This window comes from Cygnus atratus, chromosome 21 (genome assembly GCF_013377495.2).
Source record: "Cygnus atratus isolate AKBS03 ecotype Queensland, Australia chromosome 21, CAtr_DNAZoo_HiC_assembly, whole genome shotgun sequence".
NCBI classification, from domain to species: domain Eukaryota; kingdom Metazoa; phylum Chordata; class Aves; order Anseriformes; family Anatidae; genus Cygnus; species Cygnus atratus.
The window spans coordinates 4,169,089-4,181,855 of NC_066382.1; the positions used below are offsets into that span (position 1 = coordinate 4,169,089).

Below are 12,767 nucleotides of genomic sequence, written 5' to 3' on the forward strand. Positions count from 1 at the left end.
GGCTCCCCCCCGTACCTCGGCGGCGCTCACAGCATCCGCGGCGGCTCCGTTCTCGCAGCCGGGACAAAGCGGCGGCGGGGAGCGGCTCCCCTCGGGCTGCCTGGCGGCGGAGATCCCCTCGCGGTGCCTCAGCGGCGGCCCAGGGGCATGGCGGCGGCGGCGGCGGCGGCGGGGAGGGGAAGGAGCGGGGCCGGGGGCTGTGGGGCGCAGCGGCCGGGCGCTGCCTCCTCCCTGCCCTCACACACACACACACGGAGCACGCAGCGAGCGGGCACCCAGCAACGCAGCCAGGCCGGAGCCGCCGCCTGCCAGTATCCGGCGCGCCGATTGGAGGAGGAGCCGCGCCCCGTGACCCGGCAGGAGGCCGAGACCAATGGGAGGAGCGGATGGAAGTGATTTAAAAGAAGAAGGGGAAGGCGGAGCGGGGGGGACGGGCGGGGTTGGGCAAGGCCCGGCCCGCCTGAGGGGGGGGCGGCACAAAAAGCGCCCGGCTCCGGGGCGCCCCGCTGCGACCCCGGGCCCTGAGGGGACTCCCCCCCGCCCCTCTGGGGTCTGCGGGGCCCGGCCCCGCCGCAGCAGCCCCTGGGGGTGGCTCCAGATGATGCCGCGGGGGAGCTGCCATTGGGTGTCCCCTCGGGGGGCAGCGGTGGGCAGAGGATTTGGGGGAGCCCCCACCCATCTTGGAGCCCCCCCAGGCCACCCTGGAGCCCCCCACCCGTTCTGAATCCACCCGCCCCCCCTGGAGCCCCCCAGCCACCCAGGCCACGGTGCCCTCCCACAGCCCTTCCGCCGCGTTTTGTTCTCATCAATAAATAAACGTTTATCAGCATCACCACATAAACGCGTTTCAAGTCTTCTCAGTAGGCGCTAAAGCGATGCGGAGCAAAATTTTACAGCTCTGCCTTTGTCTGCGCCGAGGCTCCGGCACCTCAGAGCTCTCAGGCCACGGTGCTCACGTCGAGCCGCTGGGCTGGCGCAGAAAGTTGGGATTATGTGTAAGTGCAAGGCTAGATAAAAAGCTGAGGCTGCTGCTTATCGCTCGGTGCGGTGAGGATGTTGTCACAACAGCAGAATTCCCAATTACTGGGTGGCAATTAATAAAGCGCTAGGTCACTTAGGAGCTTTTCAAGCTCCTTCAGCCCTGAGCTATCACGCAGTTACGAAAGATAGCACGGAGGTACCTGCGCCATAAATAGAGCAAACTTGTTATTTAACCTTAACCTTAGCTTTCATCTGCAGAACACGGGCCAGCAAAATAAATCACATGGCCGTAAAGAAAGTCACACATTCTTCCTGGGGATCTGAGAAATTTCGTGTGGAATTACATCTCCTTTTTGAAAAAGCACTAGGAGCTGTCAGGACGGATTTTGCCCTCAATTACACTTGTGTAACCCCAACTGTTTGCTGTCTCTATAAACTGCCTTCATGGCTGATTCCAGCGGTATCGCAGGAGATACATTTGAGGCTGTTAACATTATTGCCTTTAGCAGAGGGAAGTGGGAACTGTTTTCACTGAAGAGAAAGGCACACACAAGGAGATTTGAGGTCTGCACATCAGAGGAATTTAGTTCTTTACCCTGAGCATGCAGGACAAATTTATCCCTAGCATAACTTCAGGGACATTATCACCAGAGGTTGAGACACAGAGTTGATTGTGTTCTAATAACTAATTTAGATAAGCGTCTAAAAATGCACATCAGTTAAATGTCTGACACAGCCATTTTGGAGGCTATACTTTAGCTGTCCTTGATAGAGTGTGATTCCATCTCTCCTATTTTCTCTGCTAATTACAATTTCACGTTCCTCAGTCTCTGGATGTATGCCTTAAAAACTGTACAAATTGCCACAACGCGGGCGTGCCTTCAGCTTTCTCCGGTCTCCATCTCTGTGATAGCAAAAATTCTCCACAGCAGCCCCCTCTGTCTCTCCCTCTCCCCTTCCGCTAACCTCCACGTCACCCCACGAGCATTAGAAGCATTTATTCGCAACGTTTTGATGCTGTATTTTGTCATTAACAAAAAACAAGTCCATTTGTGGGGGATTTCCTCTTACGCCATGTAACTAACATCTATATACCTCCTGAAATCTGCACAGCCGGTTGAAGTGCAGAAGCAGGTGATTACTCACAGCCAGTGACAGCAGGCAGCCCCACATCCTCATACCACGCACAAGTGATCCAATTATAAGTTTGCTTCTTAACCATAGGATTGTTGCAGGAATAGCACTTGAAGCGTTTTCTTTGGCAGAGAGGCAGCCCTCCCTGTGGACAATAATAAACAAAGCCACAGACCTTGTCCTGTAATCTTCTACCAGCTAAAGTAGCATGAGGTTGAGTCAACACAGGGGAGATCAAGGAAGACCCAAAAGCTGCAGCGAGAGATCATTGTCCCCCTATCTGGGGACTGCAGACATTCACGGTTCACATCCTGCTGGAGGGAGAGGGACGATGAAATGACTGGGCATGTTCTACAAGTAAAATATTTTATATGCATATGGATTGTCTACTTGATATCCTAGCAGGTCTTTAGCAAGGCATTTTCTGACATGCTTGTGATGTTTCGTGTGTCTGTCCCCCAGCCTTCCTGGGAGGTACAGGAGTGCTGATGCAGAGGAAGGCTAATTGGCTAAATCCACAGAGAGACTTAAATTCCAACGTGCTACAGAAGGTACCTACACAGAAAATGTTAATCCTCAAAATCCTGTTCCTTACCCCTGGACATTTCCAAAGATCTGATGCAGCAACATTTCTGCTGAGTACTCTGGATCCGAAACACTGCTTCTGCAGCCAACTGGAAATGTTTCTGTCTTGGCCACAGGCAGGGTCACAGCACAGCCCCATCACTATTCCCAAAACGATGGCAGGGCCGCATGTCCCCGCTGCACACACAGGGATCCATCCACGCAGCCGCCGCGTTGTGGAGGTCATTTAGCCAAAAGCACACTTCTAGGTGTGCCAGGAGAAGGCTGCAGTGTGCCTTGGGGTTGGCAGAAAATAAATAGTGTTGCTCCTTCCTCATCTGCTGCTTTCCCATCTTCCACGCTCCCACAGACCTGTCCCAATCCATCCTGCCAGCTCCCCTTCGGGCCTCTCAATGCGGAGTCGTGCTCCACCGGTCATGCCTTCGGCTTCTACTGAGGCAAAGGCACGGTAGAAACTACAGATGTTTAGCATTGTCATTCTTATGTTATGGAAAAAACCATGCTCTGCTTTGTCTGTTACTTTTCCATGATCCTAAACAAACATCTTCTTCATTAGGAAAGAAAAATAAAAAAGAGCCAGTGGCAAAATACCTCTTCGCAAAGGGGCAGAAAGCAGGCACTGATGCAAAAGGAAAATCACTTTCAGACAAAATAGGTCATCAATGCGTGAAGAGTTAAAGTGTTTCATGACAATTTTGCTGCCAAATCCAGATAACATTCATGTGGGTGGAGAGAAGTATCTGTAGTGCAGCCAGCAAACCTTAGAAACACTCTGGAAGGGAATAAATACATTTACATAATAATGATGTGAAGCATTTCTGGATTTATTAGGGTGATGCAAGAAGAACTCTTACTCTGGGTAAAGGAGGATTCCACAGACACTTTTGTCTCCTTTCAGATGCTGACCTGTTTCCTGCGTGTGCATAAAACCTTTCTGACACTTCCCTTTTGCTGCAAAGTTTACTGTCAGTGTATTACAGAGAGTTTGAACTTATCTGTTCAGTCAGTAGCCACAGAGGTTTATTACATGGATAATTGACTTAGTTCTGGCCTGGATTGTTTTTTCTTTGCAGTTTTAGATAACATTTCTTTCCTTCTCCCTTTTTTAGTCTTGCATCTGTTATATGTGATATATATTTAACTTTTTAAAAGTATCTCTTTACATGTGTGTTCTAACGTGGCTCTTTTAAAAAAAAAAAAAAACTATTTGCCAACTGAATGAAACAAAAATCTATGAGAAAAAAAATCTCCGACTAGGACCAATCAAGTCAAAAAAATACCAATCCTGAGAAATCTGTCACCACCCTTTCAACCCAGCCAGTTAAAACAAGTGGGAGAGGAGATTTTTTTTTTTATTCCACAGTCATGAAATTACAAACCAGTCCTTGACCGTGACAGATGAGTCAGGTTCTAACCTCAGCAATGCAGTAAAAACCCAGCTCTAATGAAACAGGCGAATGTCAATACAGCGATTAACTTGGAAGATAATATTCTGAGAGGCTTTCACAGATGACCTAACTCCACTTGCAAAACAGGATTAGATTCTTTCTTTCCCTTTTGTAATATCTGAAAACCTGCCCTTTAAATGAAAACTATTTGCTTTGGGGCTTTTTCTGTTTTGTTTTGTTTACTGTAGAAATCTCAGGAATTTCAGATCCCATTTTCATTTATATTAGCAGAGAACTTTTAGGAAGCCTCGTAGTGCTCGAAGGGTGGATGGGTGGGAACCCCTTCCAAGCAGTTACCTCTACTTAAAACTGCCTGCATGGGTTGCAATGAAAGCAGAAGCAAAGTAAATGAGATTTAAATCAATCTGAGCACATTCCCACACATTTGAACACATATAAAATTCCAGCAGCTCAGCAACATCTGTTAAAAGGAATCATTTTATTCATTAATCTGATAAAACTTTATAGAAATGGGTTGTGACTGTCAGTGTTTGCAGTTTGTGGGAGGGAGCGATATGTGCGCAGCCTGTGCCAGCTATCTTCTGTCCCCTGGGTACAAGCTCTTTGGGGCAGGAACTATAGCTCCAATTCAGAAAAAAAAAAAAACCGCTGAATATGGATGAACTGCTGAATCGGGGTCTGTGTCCTGCGCGGCCTTTGTTGAAGCACTTACTACTGTAACAACTGACAAAGTGTTTCCAAAATATTTGCCTGTTAGAAAAATAAAGAATTGAAAACAAACCACTCAAACTCCGTGCTTCCCACTGAGCTCTCCTCGCGTGCCTTTGAAGCCGGCACTCCGTACCACTCCTTGCTGGCCAACCCAGGTCTGTTTCCTAAGCGTCTCTACCCTCATGGATGCCTGAGCCAGAGGATGCATTTGGAAGGGCTGGAGAAGCGAGTGGCCACACGCCGCTGGGGACCACGGGGAGGATGCTCTTGGTGCCTTCAGGGACACTGGAAGAGAAGGAAGCTGCCAGTCAATTATCACAGCAGCAAATCGTTCCCCCCGCAGATCACAGCCGCGGTGGCACGCAGCACGTTCCCAGCCTGCATCCACCTTGGTGGCTTCTTTCCGATTCTTTAACACCAGGCTCTTAAGCCTCCCCTGAACACCTTTCCTGTGATCGACAAAAAGCACCCTGTCTGTATCTCTGCACGTGGCTCAGTCGCTGTGTCTTTGCTGTGAAGTTTTGGAAGCGTTGATAGCACACACGACTCTGAAACGTCTGGTTTTAAATATTCTGAAACATCCCAGAAATGTTAAGTGTTATAAATTAGTTTCCTCGGGGAACAAAATATATATATATATTTCTTTTTATCTGTTAAAGCTTTTCCATTTCCCTGACTCAGACCATTTCCTGGTGGGTTCTGCATAATGAATATTAGCAGAGGTTGGCTTACCACAGTGTCTGGTGAGACTCATTTATCAAAGCCCAGGATGTGCGCCATGCAAAGGGGAAAAAATCCCATTGAAAACGAACAAAAAAAAATTCAGCCCTAACAATCTCTCCTCTCATTTTTGTACACTTGGGCATGTTCCAGTGCATGCAGCGAGAAGACAAAATGGCCATCTGCAGAACATGGGATGTATCTAACGAGAGATTTGTACACCTTGAAAGTCACCGGTGCCGGAGCTGCGGATGACTAATGGCAGCCTTTCCTCCGGAGCAGGATTAATCGCGTCGCCCCTCGGGGCTTGTTGCTGTGTCCTCCTTACACCTGGGGACAGTTACAGGGCAATCTGTTCCATGATTTAATGCTTTTACAAAACCTGGTAAATAAAGGAAATATAACAAACTTACTCTTCACACCGAAGATCTTTTAAATAGCATCCCACCCTGGAAGCGGTCCTTTCAAGCAGAATGCTGCAAAAAGGATCCTAAATAGGATCCACAAAAAAGGATCCACAAATCAGGCTTGGGCATGTTTAGATCCACTTCTCCAGCCCCAGGCAGGAAAGACAGAGGCATACTCGCCCTCTTCTTTCCACCAGGAAAGTGCCCGTTTGGCACAAGGTCAGCACAACGGGACCACAGGCAAAGGGGGAACCCCGGGGAGCCGTGGTGCAGACACCTCTGTGCCTCTAAAAAACCCTCAGAGCCAGGGCAGGGAGGGAGGAAGGGTCCACAAAGCTGCTCGATGCCTCCGCATCCCGAGGCTTTCTGTTTGTTCAAAGGTTTGCTCCGATATTTTTGAGCCATCCTCTACCGCTGATGTGGAACACCTCATCCGTGCCCTCCCTGCGTTTCCACTATAAATTCGCTGCTTCTCCTTCAGTGCAGAAAGTAGTAAACGGATTTACAAGCTTCTCTTCTTGTCCTCAGCCACTGACTTCACTTTGAACTGTTATAAATGGCCAAAGCGTGCGAGGCAGAGGGAGATGGATTGATTTCAGATTTGCATTTTCGCCCTTCCCTCTGCAGACGCGCTCCTCCAGGAGGAGGCTCCGGCTCTCGCCTCCCCGTTGTGGCTGCTCCTTCCCTGGCGTTGCGGGGCCGTTACCTTTGATGGCACGTTTCAATGTGCTTTTCTAAAGGCAGAGAAAAAAATAGTGACGGAAACGGGAAAATTTCCATTTCAAGCACCGTTCCTGCTTCCACCCCCTTTTCCCCTCAGCATTCGATGTCTTCAAAGCGCTGCAGAAAATGGAGGAACGAATCCTGCCCGGCTCGCTGCTCCGTGGTGCCCACCCGGGACAGGTGAGCGATGGGGAGGTGATAAACCCGAGGTCCCAGCACAGGTCCATGAGGATCAGCACCCACGTGGGAATGCAGCCCTGCTCTCAACATCCACCTTTACCCCGTGCCACCGGACAAGAGGCTGCCAGGTTTTGTTAATTAATAAAGAAGTCGCCTTCCTATGGACAGGCACCTCTCCTGCTCAGGCTGGAGATGGGTTCAGGCTGCAGGTACCTCGCACCACCCGCTCTCCGGGTTTTGATGCAACAGTGCACTTTTTAGCCCCAAATTCAGCTGTTCTCACTGCCAGTGGCTTTATAGCCCGAAGAGAAGCCACAATGTGCATCTTTCAGTCACTGCTTATTGCAGCAGACAGGAGCAGAACCTGACAGCAAAGCACAAACCCCCCAGGCAAGGACTTATCTGAGGAATTGCAGCAAAAGGGACCGGTCTTTGCAGCCTAGGAGCTTTTCTTCCCCGGCTGGTGTTCGCAGACCCGCATCAATGAGACAAATTAAAACTAAAATAGCGTGGAGGTAGGAGCGCAGCCTGGAACCTGCCTCCACAAGAGGCTCTGCTCAGTGAGCAGGATTTGTCACCTACCCACCAAGGCACTGGCTTGGGAGCTTTGGCACACACTGCTTTTTGTTTGGTATCTGTTTGGTTTTGCACAAAACTCACAATAATGCCAACCTTGCCCCGTGTGCAGTAGGCTTCTGACACAGAAATCCCCAGCACATTGTGCAGGACCAAGGCAGGGCTGCGTTTGCACATCCTCCAGGCACCGCCTCAGACACCGCCGGGACTCTGGTCACAGTGAGAAGGAAGAAAAAGGCGACACAAATGTCTCAACTGCATCTTGGTTTAATATCCGCATAGTCAGCTGAATAAGCAGCGTCAGCCCTCATTTTTCAGCACCTGCTTAATGCGATATATATTATTCAAGACCCTTCTGCAAAGTTTCGGGGAGATAGGACAAGCACGTACAACGAGGCACGGATGATGCCCACAGCCAGCAGCCGAGGCACATCGGCACCTGGACGTACGAAGTTCTCCGTGCCCTTTGCTTCGAGTAATTTAGCTGCTGCAGGCCCTTGGTGCCTCGCTGAGCGACGCTGTTCATGGGCATGTTGTAAGCAAAGCAGGAGTCAGCTGGTGGGTTTGGATGAGCTGTAGGCTTAAAACCCATCATAAAACACACACTATGGAAAAGAGACCCAACAACAGGGGTGTGAGTGGGTTTTGTGGGCTGAGGGCGTCAGGCAACTCCTGTGCTGCAGTTAAGTGCACACAAAATCCCCGTTCCTGTCCCTCTGCCCATGCACGTCTTGTTCTGGGTCACCCTGAAACCAAGACATTCAGCAATGTGGAACATCAGCAAAGAAAATGTTTTGTCTGGCAGGAAGTGTTTGGTTTCCTTGTTAGTTTGTTTTGAAAGCTTTCTTAAGGAGTTTTCAAAAGCAACATCCCTTCAAAATAAACAAAGTTAGGGCAAGCGTTTTGTTCTCAAAAGGCTGAAACAAAACACACCAGCACGGAAATAATATTTTGAGCTCAAAGCATTTTTGCCAAGTTCGTAACCAGTTCCAGGTGGGCAGAGAGGAGCTCTGCCATCCGCCGCTGCCGGTAGGAGCTGAGCCGCCCAAAGGGCAGCAGCGGGCAGGGAAGGAGCCCTTGCTCCCCAAAAGCCCCTCTCTGGGCAGCACAGAGTGACACGGGGTGACACAGCCCTCGTGGGGCAGAGACACCATGCAGAGCCCTCGTCTTCTTGTGAAAGGCACCAGCCCGGGTGCTCCCGTGGGTGCTGTCAGCGGGCAGGCTGCATCCCCACTGTGGGACTCCCCAGCCTCTTTGGGTGGCTGGGATGTAACGAGGTGTGTCTCGTTTTCTTCCCCGTACCTTCAGCCCGTAAATGCCAACCTGGATCATTAAATGAGTTTCTAGACAGAGCTGAACCTGTGCATTGTATTAGAGGCAGGAGATTTTCCCCACAGGCACACTACAAAAATGAGTCCGGCACGAGGAGGTGACCAGGACCTGGTGCTTTCCTTCCTTGCAGTCCCCACTTGCTCAGAGAGGAGCGCGGGCAGGAAGGCTCCTCGCATTTTGTTCTCACAGCCACCCCCAGCTTGCCTCTACAAGGAAATCATTCTGCCCAGCGATACAAAGAGAGCAGTGACGAACGCTTCGGAGGGAGCGGTGGGACCGAGCCGGTGCCTGGCACGGTTCTTTAAACCCTGCTGTGAAAGGGAGCACGAGGCTGCAGCCCGAGCTGCTGCTGCAGGGCAGGCAGGGCTGGCCGGCTGCCCACTGGGATCCTCTCCCCGCATCCACCAGCCGCCCACGACCGGCATGCAGGGTGAGCCGAACACCCTCCTGAAGGGGAAAAAGTGGCCGCTGTGCTCCCATCACCTGCTCCTGCTGCTCCTTCGCGCTGCAGCGGGGCTTCTCCCGCAGCCGCCGGCTGGCAAGGATGCTGAAACGCGTCTCTGTGGCTGCTGACACACATCTCTGTGCCTGCGAGCTCCTGCAGCTCCTGCACGCAGCCAGAAAGACGTGGCAGGGCTGGCCGAGGTCCCTTAATGGGGACACCGGAGGGCACGGCGCAGGCAGCGCTTGCCACAGGCTCCCCTGGTATGCTCGGGCTGCAGCTGGATGTACAGGATGAGACAGGGACAGCATTGCGTGAGGGCCCGCCAGGTGCAAGCAGCAAGCAAAAAAAAAAAAAAAACATTCACCCATGCTAGAGGTGGTAAAATCACAGTGAGTCTCAGGATTTCACTGAGCCAAGCAGCTCCTGCGGGGAGCGAGATCGATGCGCTGCTCAATTGCAGTTTTGTTTCTTTTTGAAATCAATTGTCTGGGAGGAAAATCTCTCTGACATTTTGGAATGGCACAAAAATTGGGGAGTAAAAGTGACTGGGATGAAGCAGGGGCACTGGGCAATCCAGAGCATCACCCCGGCCAGCACCATGTCCTTGGGCCCCGAGGAAATGCTTGAAGCTGCAACAGGGAAGGGTCAGGCTGGGCGTTATGGAACGGTTCCTCACCCAGGGGATGGCTGGGCACCAGCACTGGCTCCCCAGGGCAGTGGGCACAGCACCGAGCCTGCCAGAGTTCAAGAAGCCTTTGTACAACGCTCTCAGATACATGGTCTGATTTTTTGGCTGGTGCTTTAGGGACGCAGGAGTTGGACTTGATGAGCTTTGTGCGTCCCTTCCATATTCTGTGATTTTGTGTGTCATGGACATGTGTAAAGCCAGTGACATCCCCTGCTGTCCCCACCAGGCAGGGGATCGGGCAGTCAGCACCCAGCAGCAGCTGCACCAGAAGCGACGCTGTGATTTCTGGATGAATTTAGATGCTGAGCAGGAGCAGGAAGGTTACAGCAGCGCTGCTGGGCCTGACGCTGGTGCTGCAGCTGGCAGGTAGGGCCCTGTTCTGACGCTACAAAACTGGAAAATCAGTAACCAGAGGAGCAGAAGCCATGCCTGGCTCTAACAGCTTCTATTTCTGAGCGTTGTGCTGGCTCCCTAGAGGGGCTAATGTCTAGGGAGAAAGCCAACCCTTAACGCATTTGGCCTCTCGACAATTAAGAGCAGGATGGCACCGTTCCCTCCTGCCCAAACGAGCTCTTTGAGATGGGGCCAGTACAAGAGCCAAAAGTCAAGATATTGGTGGGAAACGAACACTAAGAGCAGGCTGGGCTACAGGGCCAAGCAGCTACCTCCAGGAACCTGGAAACAGAGCCAGCGGGTAACGGGAGAGCTCTCCCTCTCCAGTCCTTTGCATCACTCCATTATGTATCCTGTTACCTGAATAGCTCCCCGAAGTGCCACCTGCCTCTCCTCTCTGCTCATCAGTCATCTCCTCTGCCTGCTTCTCGCTTCAGCTCTGCTTTTAAGGCTGCCTGCTATTCTCAGAATAGCCTCCCAATCCATGTTTGCTAAGCTGACACCTCCTTCTACTCCAAAGAGTGCCAGCCCTGCAAATTATTACAGTAATAAAGACACTGGCTGTGCTACATTTGCACTCCGGTATAAAGCACAGCCTTTCGAGCAGCAGCTCCGTGGGGACAGCGCAGAGAGGTGAGGAGCTGTGCAGCAGGACTCGAGCCCTGATTAAGGAGCAGACACAGCTCTCCGCCTCTCCAGCGCCGTGGGTTTAGGTTTTGATTTTCTGCAATCACATCGTGTTCCCTGTTCGTTTATTCCCCTCACTCCAAACGCGCACACGAAATTACTGATCGTTCCCGTTCCTCTAACGCACTTTACATTCTTATCTACAAACCAGGGCCCCGCATTTCAGCACTTACCTATTCCAGTCTCTTTTCTTCCTTTGCGAGGAACTCCTTTCAACACTGCAGCCTCATTAGGTGGAGCCTGAATTGTCTGCAGCTGGAAGCACCTCTCTGATCTGGCCCAAATACTCTCTATGATTTCACTCGAAAGCTTTACATAGCTCTGGTTTGATGGGACGGGGTGAGCACAGCCCCTGACACCGTGGGACGGTGTTGCTGGTGCAGGCAGGCACGTACAACTCGACAGCATCTGACTGAACAGCTTCTGGCTTCAGAACCTGACTGATTTTCTTCTAACCTTGCCATTTTACGTGCAAATTTTGTGAGTCTATAACTGTACCCGTAGCAGCTCTCCATCACACACCGACAACAAGGTGTGAATGATAATGAATTATTATTACCTGGGCTTCGCTAACAGAAGGCTTTTTGTCAGAGCTGGGACCAACCTATTCACCTGTAGAGAGGATTCCAGCTCGGTGAACTCCCTCTCTTTTTCCCCCCAGTTTGTAACCTCACACCAGGACACCAGTCCTGGTGCCAGCCCCTGCTGGTGCACGGCCCCGTGTCACAGCCAGGCAGGGCTTTGTCACCTTAGAGCGGCCGGTGATCTGCTTTCCAGCTCCTTCCTGCGCTTCTTCTGCTTACTAAAAGAAAATCTCCAGGTGTGAACACAGACTTACCCGCCCAGGTAAGGTGGGTTGAGAATTCAGCCTTCACTTGCTGAAGCACCACGTGAAAACCAACCGTGGCTCTTGCTTCCTGACACAGTTCTGCTAAAAAAAAGCTTTCCAAACCATTTTGCATACATTACAGGCCTGCCTCTTTGACAGAAGAAAAATCCCTTGATAGGATTTGTGTGTAATTAGCTGGTTTATTCATTTAACAGGTCTAATTCAGAGATCAGCTATGTGTGAAAAGTGCACCAGGTTTCAAATCTGCACGGAGTGCAACCAGCTTACGCCAATGCCTCATGAAAGGACAAATTTGTGCAAGAGGAAGCATTTACCACGCGCTGAGTTGGGGCTGGTAAATTTGGTATTTATAGCAAAGCTCTTCTTAAGAAGGGCTTGACAGAGGAGATAAATCTCATAAGGAGCAGCAGTTGCCAGCTGCCCAACAAAGCAGGAATGGTTTCATTGCACCAGTTATTGTCTTTACAGGGAGGTTTGTTCCAGCAGCCAGCTGTGCCTGCATTTACTTTCAGACCCCATCTGCTGAGCTGGCTGCAGGGCCGGGGAGCCGAAGCCACGCCTGGGGGCTGAATTCACCTCACCCCGACGGGTGCTGGTCCATTTTGGTCCATTTGGATGCTGCAAAACACAGCGCTGGCTCCAAACAAACACAGCCTGGGCCGGGGGAGTTCCACATAACTCCACTGAATGCCCGTGTATGAAGAGGGCCGTGGGCCACTGTCCCTGAGATTGGCTTTAGCCTTTTGCACAGGGGCTACTCGCATCAGAAATACACTGCGGCATATATGACCTGTTATTTTCCTCCCTCTGTAGATCCAGTTAGAGCAGATGCCAAAACCTCTCTGCCCCTGTGAGGGGTGTTTGGCAGTCTGGGTGATGCACTTTCCCCAGTCTTTTTATGAGACGAGGTATTATAGAAATGCCAACAACAGCTGAGCCTTTCTAG

The 12,767-nt window shown here is 51.0% G+C and overlaps 1 protein-coding gene across 2 annotated transcripts in view; it reads right to left on the reverse strand.

Annotated features, from left to right (window-relative positions):
• The window catches only part of RERE (arginine-glutamic acid dipeptide repeats), a 232,765-nt gene extending 232,450 nt beyond the window's left edge, over nucleotides 1-315 (reverse strand). Inside the window, exon 1 of one of the 2 annotated variants that reach the window (XM_035557534.2) lies at nucleotides 16-315. The gene's annotated coding sequence lies outside the window, so the exon portion shown is untranslated. The remainder of the gene's footprint in view (nucleotides 1-15) is intronic. The other variant, XM_050714887.1, reaches the window with a different exon arrangement.
• Between the last annotated feature and the right edge of the window lie 12,452 nt (nucleotides 316-12,767).